Source organism: Dreissena polymorpha, chromosome 6, assembly GCF_020536995.1.
Source record: "Dreissena polymorpha isolate Duluth1 chromosome 6, UMN_Dpol_1.0, whole genome shotgun sequence".
Taxonomy (NCBI): Eukaryota; Metazoa; Mollusca; class Bivalvia; order Myida; family Dreissenidae; genus Dreissena; species Dreissena polymorpha.
Window position 1 is genome coordinate 30,014,170 of NC_068360.1, and position 15,256 is coordinate 30,029,425.

The following is a 15,256-nucleotide window of genomic DNA, read 5'->3' on the forward strand; positions in this document are numbered from 1 at the left end:
GATAAGAATATGCAAGAAAAACACATTTTAATCAGAAGATATTTTTCCTTTAGGTTACAATATACTAAATCTTTTTGGAGTGCAATGCTATACTCTCTAAAAACATGAACATCATTTATTTGAAGACACGGTTCTCTGTAGGGTCACTTGCCATGACTTTATTTTAGTATATTTCTGTGTGCATGTGGCAGGGAAAACATTGTTGTTTACTAGAAATTCACTCTTTTATCTGAAGATTGGAGACTACATAAGACTTTGACAGATGGCGGGAAACCCTCATGAACTGGATAGAAGCCGGTAAATAGATGGCCGTAAAACAGTGACTTTTGATTCGTGGCGAGTTCTTTCTTACATGTCGCGTGACCTATCTTTTTATTGCTTAAATCAATTCGGCTTGGAATGCTCTTCGAGAAAAGGTATGGTTATGAGGGTCTCTATGCGCAAAAGTTTGACTTTATTTTTCGTTAAAGTTATTGCATTTACATTGAATTTGTGTAGGAAAATCTTTTACTATATTGTAACCTAAACTAGCTTTAGGTAAAAATGTAATATCATCTGCAAGTGCAAAATATGACTGGGAAAGCTGATTTTTGGTCATTTCTTAGCAAAAGAGAAGAAAATTAGTGCATTAAATGCATGAATTCAGATTATTTGACCTGGAATAGTTGTTTTTCAAGTTGACCCCCCACCCTTGTATAGCCAAATAAGGGATATAAATTGCTTTCCGACTTAAATTCAAAGGCATTTTGGTTGACCGTGTGGCGTTATTGTGCTACATGCAGTCAGAATTCAACGCCAAGGACTCCGCAATCCAGTAACGCAACAATAGCTTGTGCGTAAAGCATGAACATTCAAACAGAGCCCCATTTTACCTACATGGAATGGCGGACATTTTACAGTTTTGACAGTGCAACAGATGCTTAACTGAGCCAGCTTTCATATTTAGTACAATCATGCATATAACAAGCTTTATCACCTCATATTATTCATAGAAATACACTTCAAATACATAAATGCATGTTTTTTTCTTCATTTTATATCTATTTCTATTGGGTATTTTGACTTTTTCAGGTAGAAGAATGTCTGCGACTAAGCCGAGGGCCACTTGATAAGGGTTGTTGATGGTAAAACAGGTAATAATACTAATTTATTATCATGTACACAGGCAAATAAGCATATTTATGATGCTTAAGGTGTGAAATACTGTCCTAATCAGTTTTGTGGTCACTCAACTCTTGCCGTCGTGCAATTCCCATGCAGTTTGTATCGATTATTCCGCGTCCTGACACGTAAAGCTCCTGCTCTGTTGGCAGCAGAAGTTGGCACTCAACATGTTTATCCTTGTTCCTGAGCATGTATGCAGCACAGCTGAGTTGATTTGCTACTTGTTACCCTACAATTAGCTTGTGTTTGGTACTGTTTTCTCACAATATGCTTACAGTCATGGTTCCGGCTTGAGAAGATGTCGCGTCCGACTTAAACATAGGATTGTTGTAGCGAGTGTCCCCTTCATCGTTTATATTAGAGGGATCTTTTTGACAAAATTTGGCACTTTCAGCAACCAGTTTTGTTTTTTATTTGGTAAATGCTTCTCTCATTCAGTGATTTAAGGGCAGTATTGACTTTATTCGCTTGTCTTTGCATACAGAGGTGACATGGATCAATGATGTTTGATGTGTTGAGAATTCTGCGGGAAGCTGTGTCCTCAAAAGAAGTACTAGAAACCCCTTTCAGGAAGCCTGCATTGATCTGAGCTGCCTTTCTGCCCCTGTTACTACATGGAACCTCATTTCTAAGCTTAAAATGCTTGCCTACATATATGTATCTTGTTCATTTTAACCTTTCCGTCAATTCTATACCCCAAAATGAGCATTTTTTCTTTCGCTTGGTTCTGAATCCCCATTTTTTACCCAGATTGCCACCATAAAAATAGTCAAAAGTACTTATTTTGTGCCCAAAATATGAAATTTTGTATTCTCTTGAACCTCTAAATGAGAGCTGGCAATGCATATTGACCATCTGCTGCAGTTTAAAGGCACCCATGACATTATATGCTAGGATATATAATTGGCCTCTGGCAAATAAATGGGCTCCGAGCGACAAGGCGCGTTTCAAGATTTCACACTTTTATTGGTGCTAAACAACAAGTTATTGGAAGCTTATTGATTTCTTCTCTTCAAAGTATCTTTGATCTCTCATTTGTACTAATTTGTTTATTGTCTTGGATGAAAAATCGGATTTTCTTTGCTTTGAAATTGACATTTTTGGGGTGATTTAAAAAAAAACACACAAAAAAAGACATTATCAAAATTGCTTAGAGTGAAAATATCTAACAAATTCATTCTTTCACCACCCCGCATAAGCCCCACGTGCATGTCCATTTGGTTTGTTTTGGTATTTTGTTGCAGATATTGAACTTAGCACATTTAAACCTTAAAGGGACATTTAAGCTTTAACAGGCCTAAAATGGCCTTCTTTGGACCGAAAACACCTGCGTGTGAAAATATGAAAAAAAATGGCCAAACGGACAGATAATCCAGCCAAACTTTTTACATGTGTGCAATATGAATAGGAAGATAAGAATATGCAAGAAAAACACATTTTAATCAGAAGATATTTTTCCTTTAGGTTACAATATACTAAATCTTTTTGGAGTGCAATGCTATACTCTCTAAAAACATGAACATCATTTATTTGAAGACACGGTTCTCTGTAGGGTCACTTGCCATGACTTTATTTTAGTATATTTCTGTGTGCATGTGGCAGGGAAAACATTGTTGTTTACTAGAAATTCACTCTTTTATCTGAAGATTGGAGACTACATAAGACTTTGACAGATGGCGGGAAACCCTCATGAACTGGATAGAAGCCGGTAAATAGATGGCCGTAAAACAGTGACTTTTGATTCGTGGCGAGTTCTTTCTTACATGTCGCGTGACCTATCTTTTTTATTGCTTAAATCAATTCGGCTTGGAATGCTCTTCGAGAAAAGGTATGGTTATGAGGGTCTCTATGCGCAAAAGTTTGACTTTATTTTTCGTTAAAGTTATTGCATTTACATTGAATTTGTGTAGGAAATCTTTTACTATATTGTAACCTAAACTAGCTTTAGGTAAAAAATGTAATATCATCTGCAAGTGCAAAATATGACTGGGAAAGCTGATTTTTGGTCATTTCTTAGCAAAAGAGAAGAAAATTAGTGCATTAAATGCATGAATTCAGATTATTTGACCTGGAATAGTTGTTTTTCAAGTTGACCCCCCCACCCTTGTATAGCCAAATAAGGGATAAATTGCTTTCCGACTTAAATTCAAAGGCATTTTGGTTGACCGTGTGGCGTTATTGTGCTACATGCAGTCAGAATTCAACGCCAAGGACTCCGCAATCCAGTAACGCAACAATAGCTTGTGCGTAAAGCATGAACATTCAAACAGAGCCCCATTTTACCTACATGGAATGGCGGACATTTTTACAGTTTTGACAGTGCAACAGATGCTTAACTGAGCCAGCTTTCATATTTAGTACAATCATGCATATAACAAGCTTTATCACCTCATATTATTCATAGAAATACACTTCAAATACATAAATGCATGTTTTTTTTCTTCATTTTATATCTATTTCTATTGGGTATTTTGACTTTTTCAGGTAGAAGAATGTCTGCGACTAAGCCGAGGGCCACTTGATAAGGGTTGTTGATGGTAAAACAGGTAATAATACTAATTTATTATCATGTACACAGGCAAATAAGCATATTTATGATGCTTAAGGTGTGAAATACTGTCCTAATCAGTTTTGTGGTCACTCAAACTCTTGCCGTCGTGCAATTCCCATGCAGTTTGTATCGATTATTCCGCGTCCTGACACGTAAAGCTCCTGCTCTGTTGGCAGCAGAAGTTGGCACTCAACATGTTTATCCTTGTTCCTGAGCATGTATGCAGCACAGCTGAGTTGATTTACTACTTGTTATCCTACAATTAGCTTGTGTTTGGTACTGTTTTCTCACAATATGCTTACAGTCATGGTTCCGGCTTGAGAAGATGTCGCGTCCGACTTAAGCATAGGATTGTTGTAGCGAGTGTCCCCTTCATCGTTTACATTAGAGGGATCTTTTTGACAAAATTTGGCACTTTCAGCAACCAGTTTTGTTTTTTATTTGGTAAATGCTTCTCTCATTCAGTGATTTAAGGGCAGTATTGACTTTATTCGCTTGTCTTTGCATACAGAGGTGACATGGATCAATGATGTTTGATGTGTTGAGAATTCTGCGGGAAGCTGTGTCCCCAAAAGAAGTACTAGAAACCCCTTTCAGGAAGCCTGCATTGATCTGAGCTGCCTTTCTGCCCCTGTTACTACATGGAACCTCATTTCTAAGCTTAAAATGCTTGCCTACATATATGTATCTTGTTCATTTTAACCTTTCCGTCAATTCTATACCCCCAAAATGAGCATTTTTTCTTTCGCTTGGTTCTGAATCCCCATTTTTTACCCAGATTGCCACCATAAAAATAGTCAAAAGTACTTATTTTGTGCCCAAAATATGAAATTTTGTATTCTCTTGAACCTCTAAATGAGAGCTGGCAATGCATATTGACCATCTGCTGCAGTTTAAAGGCACCCATGACATTATATGCTAGGATATATAATTGGCCTCTGGCAAATAAATGGGCTCCGAGCGACAAGGCGCGTTTCAAGATTTCACACTTTTATTGGTGCTAAACAACAAGTTATTGGAAGCTTATTGATTTCTTCTCTTCAAAGTATCTTTGATCTCTCATTTGTACTAATTTGTTTATTGTCTTGGATGAAAAATCGGATTTTCTTTGCTTTGAAATTGACATTTTTGGGGTGATTTAAAAAAAAACACACAAAAAAGACATTATCAAAATTGCTTAGAGTGAAAATATCTAACAAATTCATTCTTTCACCACCCCGCATAAGCCCCACGTGCATGTCCATTTGGTTTGTTTTGGTATTTTGTTGCAGATATTGAACTTAGCACATTTAAACCTTAAAGGGACATTTAAGCTTTAACAGGCCTAAAATGGCCTTCTTTGGACCGAAAACACCTGCGTGTGAAAATATGAAAAAAAATGGCCAAACGGACAGATAATCCAGCCAAACTTTTTACATGTGTGCAATATGAATAGGAAGATAAGAATATGCAAGAAAAACACATTTTAATCAGAAGATATTTTTCCTTTAGGTTACAATATACTAAATCTTTTTGGAGTGCAATGCTATACTCTCTAAAAACATGAACATCATTTATTTGAAGACACGGTTCTCTGTAGGGTCACTTGCCATGACTTTATTTTAGTATATTTCTGTGTGCATGTGGCAGGGAAAACATTGTTGTTTACTAGAAATTCACTCTTTTATCTGAAGATTGGAGACTACATAAGACTTTGACAGATGGCGGGAAACCCTCATGAACTGGATAGAAGCCGGTAAATAGATGGCCGTAAAACAGTGACTTTTGATTCGTGGCGAGTTCTTTCTTACATGTCGCGTGACCTATCTTTTTTATTGCTTAAATCAATTCGGCTTGGAATGCTCTTCGAGAAAAGGTATGGTTATGAGGGTCTCTATGCGCAAAAGTTTGACTTTATTTTTCGTTAAAGTTATTGCATTTACATTGAATTTGTGTAGGAAATCTTTTACTATATTGTAACCTAAACTAGCTTTAGGTAAAAAATGTAATATCATCTGCAAGTGCAAAATATGACTGGGAAAGCTGATTTTTGGTCATTTCTTAGCAAAAGAGAAGAAAATTAGTGCATTAAATGCATGAATTCAGATTATTTGACCTGGAATAGTTGTTTTTCAAGTTGACCCCCCACCCTTGTATAGCCAAATAAGGGATAAATTGCTTTTCGACTTAAATTCAAAGGCATTTTGGTTGACCGTGTGGCGTTATTGTGCTACATGCAGTCAGAATTCAACGCCAAGGACTCCGCAATCCAGTAACGCAACAATAGCTTGTGCGTAAAGCATGAACATTCAAACAGAGCCCCATTTTACCTACATGGAATGGCGGACATTTTTACAGTTTTGACAGTGCAACAGATGCTTAACTGAGCCAGCTTTCATATTTAGTACAATCATGCATATAACAAGCTTTATCACCTCATATTATTCATAGAAATACACTTCAAATACATAAATGCATGTTTTTTTCTTCATTTTATATCTATTTCTATTGGGTATTTTGACTTTTTCAGGTAGAAGAATGTCTGCGACTAAGCCGAGGGCCACTTGATAAGGGTTGTTGATGGTAAAACAGGTAATAATACTAATTTATTATCATGTACACAGGCAAATAAGCATATTTATGATGCTTAAGGTGTGAAATACTGTCCTAATCAGTTTTGTGGTCACTCAAACTCTTGCCGTCGTGCAATTCCCATGCAGTTTGTATCGATTATTCCGCGTCCTGACACGTAAAGCTCCTGCTCTGTTGGCAGCAGAAGTTGGCACTCAACATGTTTATCCTTGTTCCTGAGCATGTATGCAGCACAGCTGAGTTGATTTGCTACTTGTTACCCTACAATTAGCTTGTGTTTGGTACTGTTTTCTCACAATATGCTTACAGTCATGGTTCCGGCTTGAGAAGATGTCGCGTCCGACTTAAACATAGGATTGTTGTAGCGAGTGTCCCCTTCATCGTTTATATTAGAGGGATCTTTTTGACAAAATTTGGCACTTTCAGCAACCAGTTTTGTTTTTTATTTGGTAAATGCTTCTCTCATTCAGTGATTTAAGGGCAGTATTGACTTTATTCGCTTGTCTTTGCATACAGAGGTGACATGGATCAATGATGTTTGATGTGTTGAGAATTCTGCGGGAAGCTGTGTCCTCAAAAGAAGTACTAGAAACCCCTTTCAGGAAGCCTGCATTGATCTGAGCTGCCTTTCTGCCCCTGTTACTACATGGAACCTCATTTCTAAGCTTAAAATGCTTGCCTACATATATGTATCTTGTTCATTTTAACCTTTCCGTCAATTCTATACCCCCAAAATGAGCATTTTTTCTTTCGCTTGGTTCTGAATCCCCATTTTTTACCCAGATTGCCACCATAAAAATAGTCAAAAGTACTTATTTTGTGCCCAAAATATGAAATTTTGTATTCTCTTGAACCTCTAAATGAGAGCTGGCAATGCATATTGACCATCTGCTGCAGTTTAAAGGCACCCATGACATTATATGCTAGGATATATAATTGGCCTCTGGCAAATAAATGGGCTCCGAGCGACAAGGCGCGTTTCAAGATTTCACACTTTTATTGGTGCTAAACAACAAGTTATTGGAAGCTTATTGATTTCTTCTCTTCAAAGTATCTTTGATCTCTCATTTGTACTAATTTGTTTATTGTCTTGGATGAAAAATCGGATTTTCTTTGCTTTGAAATTGACATTTTTGGGGTGATTTAAAAAAAAACACACAAAAAAGACATTATCAAAATTGCTTAGAGTGAAAATATCTAACAAATTCATTCTTTCACCACCCCGCATAAGCCCCACGTGCATGTCCATTTGGTTTGTTTTGGTATTTTGTTGCAGATATTGAACTTAGCACATTTAAACCTTAAAGGGACATTTAAGCTTTAACAGGCCTAAAATGGCCTTCTTTGGACCGAAAACACCTGCGTGTGAAAATATGAAAAAAAATGGCCAAACGGACAGATAATCCAGCCAAACTTTTTACATGTGTGCAATATGAATAGGAAGATAAGAATATGCAAGAAAAACACATTTTAATCAGAAGATATTTTTCCTTTAGGTTACAATATACTAAATCTTTTTGGAGTGCAATGCTATACTCTCTAAAAACATGAACATCATTTATTTGAAGACACGGTTCTCTGTAGGGTCACTTGCCATGACTTTATTTTAGTGTATTTCTGTGTGCATGTGGCAGGGAAAACATTGTTGTTTACTAGAAATTCACTCTTTTATCTGAAGATTGGAGACTACATAAGACTTTGACAGATGGCGGGAAACCCTCATGAACTGGATAGAAGCCGGTAAATAGATGGCCGTAAAACAGTGACTTTTGATTCGTGGCGAGTTCTTTCTTACATGTCGCGTGACCTATCTTTTTTATTGCTTAAATCAATTCGGCTTGGAATGCTCTTCGAGAAAAGGTATGGTTATGAGGGTCTCTATGCGCAAAAGTTTGACTTTATTTTTCGTTAAAGTTATTGCATTTACATTGAATTTGTGTAGGAAATCTTTTACTATATTGTAACCTAAACTAGCTTTAGGTAAAAAATGTAATATCATCTGCAAGTGCAAAATATGACTGGGAAAGCTGATTTTTGGTCATTTCTTAGCAAAAGAGAAGAAAATTAGTGCATTAAATGCATGAATTCAGATTATTTGACCTGGAATAGTTGTTTTTCAAGTTGACCCCCCACCCTTGTATAGCCAAATAAGGGATAAATTGCTTTTCGACTTAAATTCAAAGGCATTTTGGTTGACCGTGTGGCGTTATTGTGCTACATGCAGTCAGAATTCAACGCCAAGGACTCCGCAATCCAGTAACGCAACAATAGCTTGTGCGTAAAGCATGAACATTCAAACAGAGCCCCATTTTACCTACATGGAATGGCGGACATTTTTACAGTTTTGACAGTGCAACAGATGCTTAACTGAGCCAGCTGAGGTCGCCGTGGTGTAATGGATATGGTGTCCGCCTAGCGACCGGGAGGTCACGGGTTCGATCCCCGCTGTGGGAGCGTTCTTTCGATCTCCCATATAGACACCAAGTACTGGTTCTAGGCCCAGGAAACGGACTCGAGAGCATTTCAAATAAGTAGGAATTACTTTCTATGCAATCGAGCTAAAATAAATAGGTTTAAACTAAACTAGCCAGCTTTCATATTTAGTACAATCATGCATATAACAAGCTTTATCACCTCATATTATTCATAGAAATACACTTCAAATACATAAATGCATGTTTTTTTCTTCATTTTATATCTATTTCTATTGGGTATTTTGACTTTTTCAGGTAGAAGAATGTCTGCGACTAAGCCGAGGGCCACTTGATAAGGGTTGTTGATGGTAAAACAGGTAATAATACTAATTTATTATCATGTACACAGGCAAATAAGCATATTTATGATGCTTAAGGTGTGAAATACTGTCCTAATCAGTTTTGTGGTCACTCAAACTCTTGCCGTCGTGCAATTCCCATGCAGTTTGTATCGATTATTCCGCGTCCTGACACGTAAAGCTCCTGCTCTGTTGGCAGCAGAAGTTGGCACTCAACATGTTTATCCTTGTTCCTGAGCATGTATGCAGCACAGCTGAGTTGATTTGCTACTTGTTACCCTACAATTAGCTTGTGTTTGGTACTGTTTTCTCACAATATGCTTACAGTCATGGTTCCGGCTTGAGAAGATGTCGCGTCCGACTTAAACATAGGATTGTTGTAGCGAGTGTCCCCTTCATCGTTTATATTAGAGGGATCTTTTTGACAAAATTTGGCACTTTCAGCAACCAGTTTTGTTTTTTATTTGGTAAATGCTTCTCTCATTCAGTGATTTAAGGGCAGTATTGACTTTATTCGCTTGTCTTTGCATACAGAGGTGACATGGATCAATGATGTTTGATGTGTTGAGAATTCTGCGGGAAGCTGTGTCCTCAAAAGAAGTACTAGAAACCCCTTTCAGGAAGCCTGCATTGATCTGAGCTGCCTTTCTGCCCCTGTTACTACATGGAACCTCATTTCTAAGCTTAAAATGCTTGCCTACATATATGTATCTTGTTCATTTTAACCTTTCCGTCAATTCTATACCCCCAAAATGAGCATTTTTTCTTTCGCTTGGTTCTGAATCCCCATTTTTTACCCAGATTGCCACCATAAAAATAGTCAAAAGTACTTATTTTGTGCCCAAAATATGAAATTTTGTATTCTCTTGAACCTCTAAATGAGAGCTGGCAATGCATATTGACCATCTGCTGCAGTTTAAAGGCACCCATGACATTATATGCTAGGATATATAATTGGCCTCTGGCAAATAAATGGGCTCCGAGCGACAAGGCGCGTTTCAAGATTTCACACTTTTATTGGTGCTAAACAACAAGTTATTGGAAGCTTATTGATTTCTTCTCTTCAAAGTATCTTTGATCTCTCATTTGTACTAATTTGTTTATTGTCTTGGATGAAAAATCGGATTTTCTTTGCTTTGAAATTGACATTTTTGGGGTGATTTAAAAAAAAACACACAAAAAAGACATTATCAAAATTGCTTAGAGTGAAAATATCTAACAAATTCATTCTTTCACCACCCCGCATAAGCCCCACGTGCATGTCCATTTGGTTTGTTTTGGTATTTTGTTGCAGATATTGAACTTAGCACATTTAAACCTTAAAGGGACATTTAAGCTTTAACAGGCCTAAAATGGCCTTCTTTGGACCGAAAACACCTGCGTGTGAAAATATGAAAAAAAATGGCCAAACGGACAGATAATCCAGCCAAACTTTTTACATGTGTGCAATATGAATAGGAAGATAAGAATATGCAAGAAAAACACATTTTAATCAGAAGATATTTTTCCTTTAAACTAGCTTTAGGTAAAAAATGTAATATCATCTGCAAGTGCAAAATATGACTGGGAAAGCTGATTTTTGGTCATTTCTTAGCAAAAGAGAAGAAAATTAGTGCATTAAATGCATGAATTCAGATTATTTGACCTGGAATAGTTGTTTTTCAAGTTGACCCCCCACCCTTGTATAGCCAAATAAGGGATAAATTGCTTTCCGACTTAAATTCAAAGGCATTTTGGTTGACCGTGTGGCGTTATTGTGCTACATGCAGTCAGAATTCAACGCCAAGGACTCCGCAATCCAGTAACGCAACAATAGCTTGTGCGTAAAGCATGAACATTCAAACAGAGCCCCATTTTACCTACATGGAATGGCGGACATTTTTACAGTTTTGACAGTGCAACAGATGCTTAACTGAGCCAGCTTTCATATTTAGTACAATCATGCATATAACAAGCTTTATCACCTCATATTATTCATAGAAATACACTTCAAATACATAAATGCATGTTTTTTTCTTCATTTTATATCTATTTCTATTGGGTATTTTGACTTTTTCAGGTAGAAGAATGTCTGCGACTAAGCCGAGGGCCACTTGATAAGGGTTGTTGATGGTAAAACAGGTAATAATACTAATTTATTATCATGTACACAGGCAAATAAGCATATTTATGATGCTTAAGGTGTGAAATACTGTCCTAATCAGTTTTGTGGTCACTCAAACTCTTGCCGTCGTGCAATTCCCATGCAGTTTGTATCGATTATTCCGCGTCCTGACACGTAAAGCTCCTGCTCTGTTGGCAGCAGAAGTTGGCACTCAACATGTTTATCCTTGTTCCTGAGCATGTATGCAGCACAGCTGAGTTGATTTGCTACTTGTTACCCTACAATTAGCTTGTGTTTGGTACTGTTTTCTCACAATATGCTTACAGTCATGGTTCCGGCTTGAGAAGATGTCGCGTCCGACTTAAACATAGGATTGTTGTAGCGAGTGTCCCCTTCATCGTTTATATTAGAGGGATCTTTTTGACAAAATTTGGCACTTTCAGCAACCAGTTTTGTTTTTTATTTGGTAAATGCTTCTCTCATTCAGTGATTTAAGGGCAGTATTGACTTTATTCGCTTGTCTTTGCATACAGAGGTGACATGGATCAATGATGTTTGATGTGTTGAGAATTCTGCGGGAAGCTGTGTCCTCAAAAGAAGTACTAGAAACCCCTTTCAGGAAGCCTGCATTGATCTGAGCTGCCTTTCTGCCCCTGTTACTACATGGAACCTCATTTCTAAGCTTAAAATGCTTGCCTACATATATGTATCTTGTTCATTTTAACCTTTCCGTCAATTCTATACCCCCAAAATGAGCATTTTTTCTTTCGCTTGGTTCTGAATCCCCATTTTTTACCCAGATTGCCACCATAAAAATAGTCAAAAGTACTTATTTTGTGCCCAAAATATGAAATTTTGTATTCTCTTGAACCTCTAAATGAGAGCTGGCAATGCATATTGACCATCTGCTGCAGTTTAAAGGCACCCATGACATTATATGCTAGGATATATAATTGGCCTCTGGCAAATAAATGGGCTCCGAGCGACAAGGCGCGTTTCAAGATTTCACACTTTTATTGGTGCTAAACAACAAGTTATTGGAAGCTTATTGATTTCTTCTCTTCAAAGTATCTTTGATCTCTCATTTGTACTAATTTGTTTATTGTCTTGGATGAAAAATCGGATTTTCTTTGCTTTGAAATTGACATTTTTGGGGTGATTTAAAAAAAAACACACAAAAAAGACATTATCAAAATTGCTTAGAGTGAAAATATCTAACAAATTCATTCTTTCACCACCCCGCATAAGCCCCACGTGCATGTCCATTTGGTTTGTTTTGGTATTTTGTTGCAGATATTGAACTTAGCACATTTAAACCTTAAAGGGACATTTAAGCTTTAACAGGCCTAAAATGGCCTTCTTTGGACCGAAAACACCTGCGTGTGAAAATATGAAAAAAAATGGCCAAACGGACAGATAATCCAGCCAAACTTTTTACATGTGTGCAATATGAATAGGAAGATAAGAATATGCAAGAAAAACACATTTTAATCAGAAGATATTTTTCCTTTAGGTTACAATATACTAAATCTTTTTGGAGTGCAATGCTATACTCTCTAAAAACATGAACATCATTTATTTGAAGACACGGTTCTCTGTAGGGTCACTTGCCATGACTTTATTTTAGTATATTTCTGTGTGCATGTGGCAGGGAAAACATTGTTGTTTACTAGAAATTCACTCTTTTATCTGAAGATTGGAGACTACATAAGACTTTGACAGATGGCGGGAAACCCTCATGAACTGGATAGAAGCCGGTAAATAGATGGCCGTAAAACAGTGACTTTTGATTCGTGGCGAGTTCTTTCTTACATGTCGCGTGACCTATCTTTTTTATTGCTTAAATCAATTCGGCTTGGAATGCTCTTCGAGAAAAGGTATGGTTATGAGGGTCTCTATGCGCAAAAGTTTGACTTTATTTTTCGTTAAAGTTATTGCATTTACATTGAATTTGTGTAGGAAATCTTTTACTATATTGTAACCTTGTCGGCTTTTTTCCCCAATCACGTATGTTCATATTTATGTAATATTCTGTAAAATGGCCTCTATATTATCGAAACTCCTACTTAAAAAAGCATATTGAGGCAGGTTTTGTTTACAGAGAATTTTGTTTCGTATTCCGTTGCGCGTTTTAGGACATCGACTTTTGGGTGGGAATAAAACTAGGGTACAGTCTATATTGGCCGTTTGTATATTTTCCGTCCCCGGGGTACAATTAAGTATACTTAAGAGTAACCGGGGTAGATTTAAGTAGTACCCGAGGCGACAATGACCAATCGAGCATAACTTTGGATTCGTTGTTAATTCCGACCACTTTATGTTTGTTTTTACCGAACACAAACGTTGTTATAAAACACTTGTACACAAAATCAATCATAAGAATATACACGTCTATGCAATCATAAAAGAAATTATTTACTGATAGTATTTAAACTAATTATTATCGAAACAGTAAAAAAAAATGCTCTAGTCTATTTATCACTGTTACTCATAAATGAATATTTTAAAAGCTTCTTTTTGACAACCAACACTCACATATTTTACACAGATCTATGTAATTAATGAACATTGTTATTTTTGTAAAAAATACATCTGACTTAAAAAACGAACAGTCTTATTAATAGCTGTTGCATTCAAATGACATCCCGCCCATGCTAATATCAGCATCAAAGTACCAGCAGCATATCCTATATGGAAATTCTGTATTCAATTGTCGCATTCAATAATGTAGCTCAAATGGGCCTTTTCGACATAGGTAGCTTTATTACATCAACATGGACGCCGTCTTCCGACTTGGACGCCAAAGTCTTCTAGAAAGTGAAGAAATTTCTCTCGAACTTCAGCCTCCGTTAACCCTTTGCATGCTGGGAAATTTGTCGTCTGCTAAAATGCCGTCTGCAGAATTTCTAAAATTAGCATTTTCTTCTATTTTTTTTTCAAAGAATACTATCAGAATAGCAAACAGTTTGGATCCTGATGAGACGCCACCTTTTGTGGCGTCTCATCTGGATCCAAACTGTTTGCAAAGGCCTTTAAAATTCGGTTCCCGCACTGAAAGGGTTAAGCGTCTTTATCTGCATGATTCTTCTTCTTCTAGTCAGTAAGTGCTTAACGAATACGGTCACATCCAAAACCCACAATGGATATCTTAAACCGAGATACTTTACTCCCCCGAATCTGTGACGACTGTTTTATGACATAGTTTATGACGCACATACTTTCAATTAACCATATTTTCTGAGTTGCTTTGCAGCTTAATTAAGGATATTTGTTTCTGACATGACCAGCACTGCCGCGTACTCGAAACGTCGATTTTTTTTCGAATAGTTTAACCGCTTTGCAGCAATATGTCGCTTCATTTCGAAAGGTTTAATTCATATACATGTATTAAAATAGTATTTATATGTTATCGATTATCTATTACCTATTTGAAAAATAACCTGTTTGGAAATAAATGCCCCCTTTGAATGTTCTGCACATAAATCCGGACACATAGATAATTCTTTTTAAGCACATATTGATTTTAGTTGCAATGATCCAACTCCCAGCTATTGACCCTCCGGGTCGCTGTACGTATGTACTTATAAAAGCTCAGAGCATTCAAGAAGAACTAATATTTATTTTAAGCATTTAAATAGATGTTATTTACCTACGATAATCACGTTATTACGTTTTATAATGTTACAAATAATTATAAAATATCGCCGTATTAATTCTTATTTAAAATACAAGTCGAAAGACTACACATTCCGTATTATGCTACTCGCTTTTTTTCCGATTCCGCTAATACCATACTAGCTTGATTTATTTTCAATGACTCCATCTTATTAATATAGCTAAATCTCCCAAGCGCTCCGTTGCAGATCTGATATAACAAGAAACCGTCGGAGACGGGTGATGCTCCCCAAAGTTTTTTTTGTCACAATATTGCACTATATATTCAGATAAAAGGAAACGTCTTGAGGGGCATAACTTTGGATAAAATAATACGATGGATTGTTCAGCCACTTAAAAATTTAAATGGGCCATAACTCTCTAAATAAATCATCTAAACAGAACCCACAAATAACATGCGCATCTCCTCAAGTTAGTT

At 36.7% G+C, this 15,256-nt stretch overlaps 1 long non-coding RNA gene across 3 annotated transcripts; it reads left to right on the forward strand.

The window, feature by feature from the left end:
• LOC127836512 (uncharacterized) lies at positions 1 to 12,929 on the forward strand. 3 transcript variants are annotated; one of them, XR_008028803.1, is made up of 10 exons: positions 1 to 297; positions 1,072 to 1,133; positions 2,811 to 2,872; positions 3,649 to 3,710; positions 5,389 to 5,450; positions 6,225 to 6,286; positions 7,965 to 8,026; positions 9,016 to 9,077; positions 11,119 to 11,180; positions 12,859 to 12,929. It is a non-coding gene; the product is annotated as an uncharacterized LOC127836512 (long non-coding RNA). The 3 variants fall into 3 exon arrangements; XR_008028805.1 differs by lacking the exon at positions 11,119 to 11,180; XR_008028804.1 differs by lacking the exon at positions 9,016 to 9,077.
• Positions 12,930 to 15,256: the final 2,327 nt, after the last annotated feature.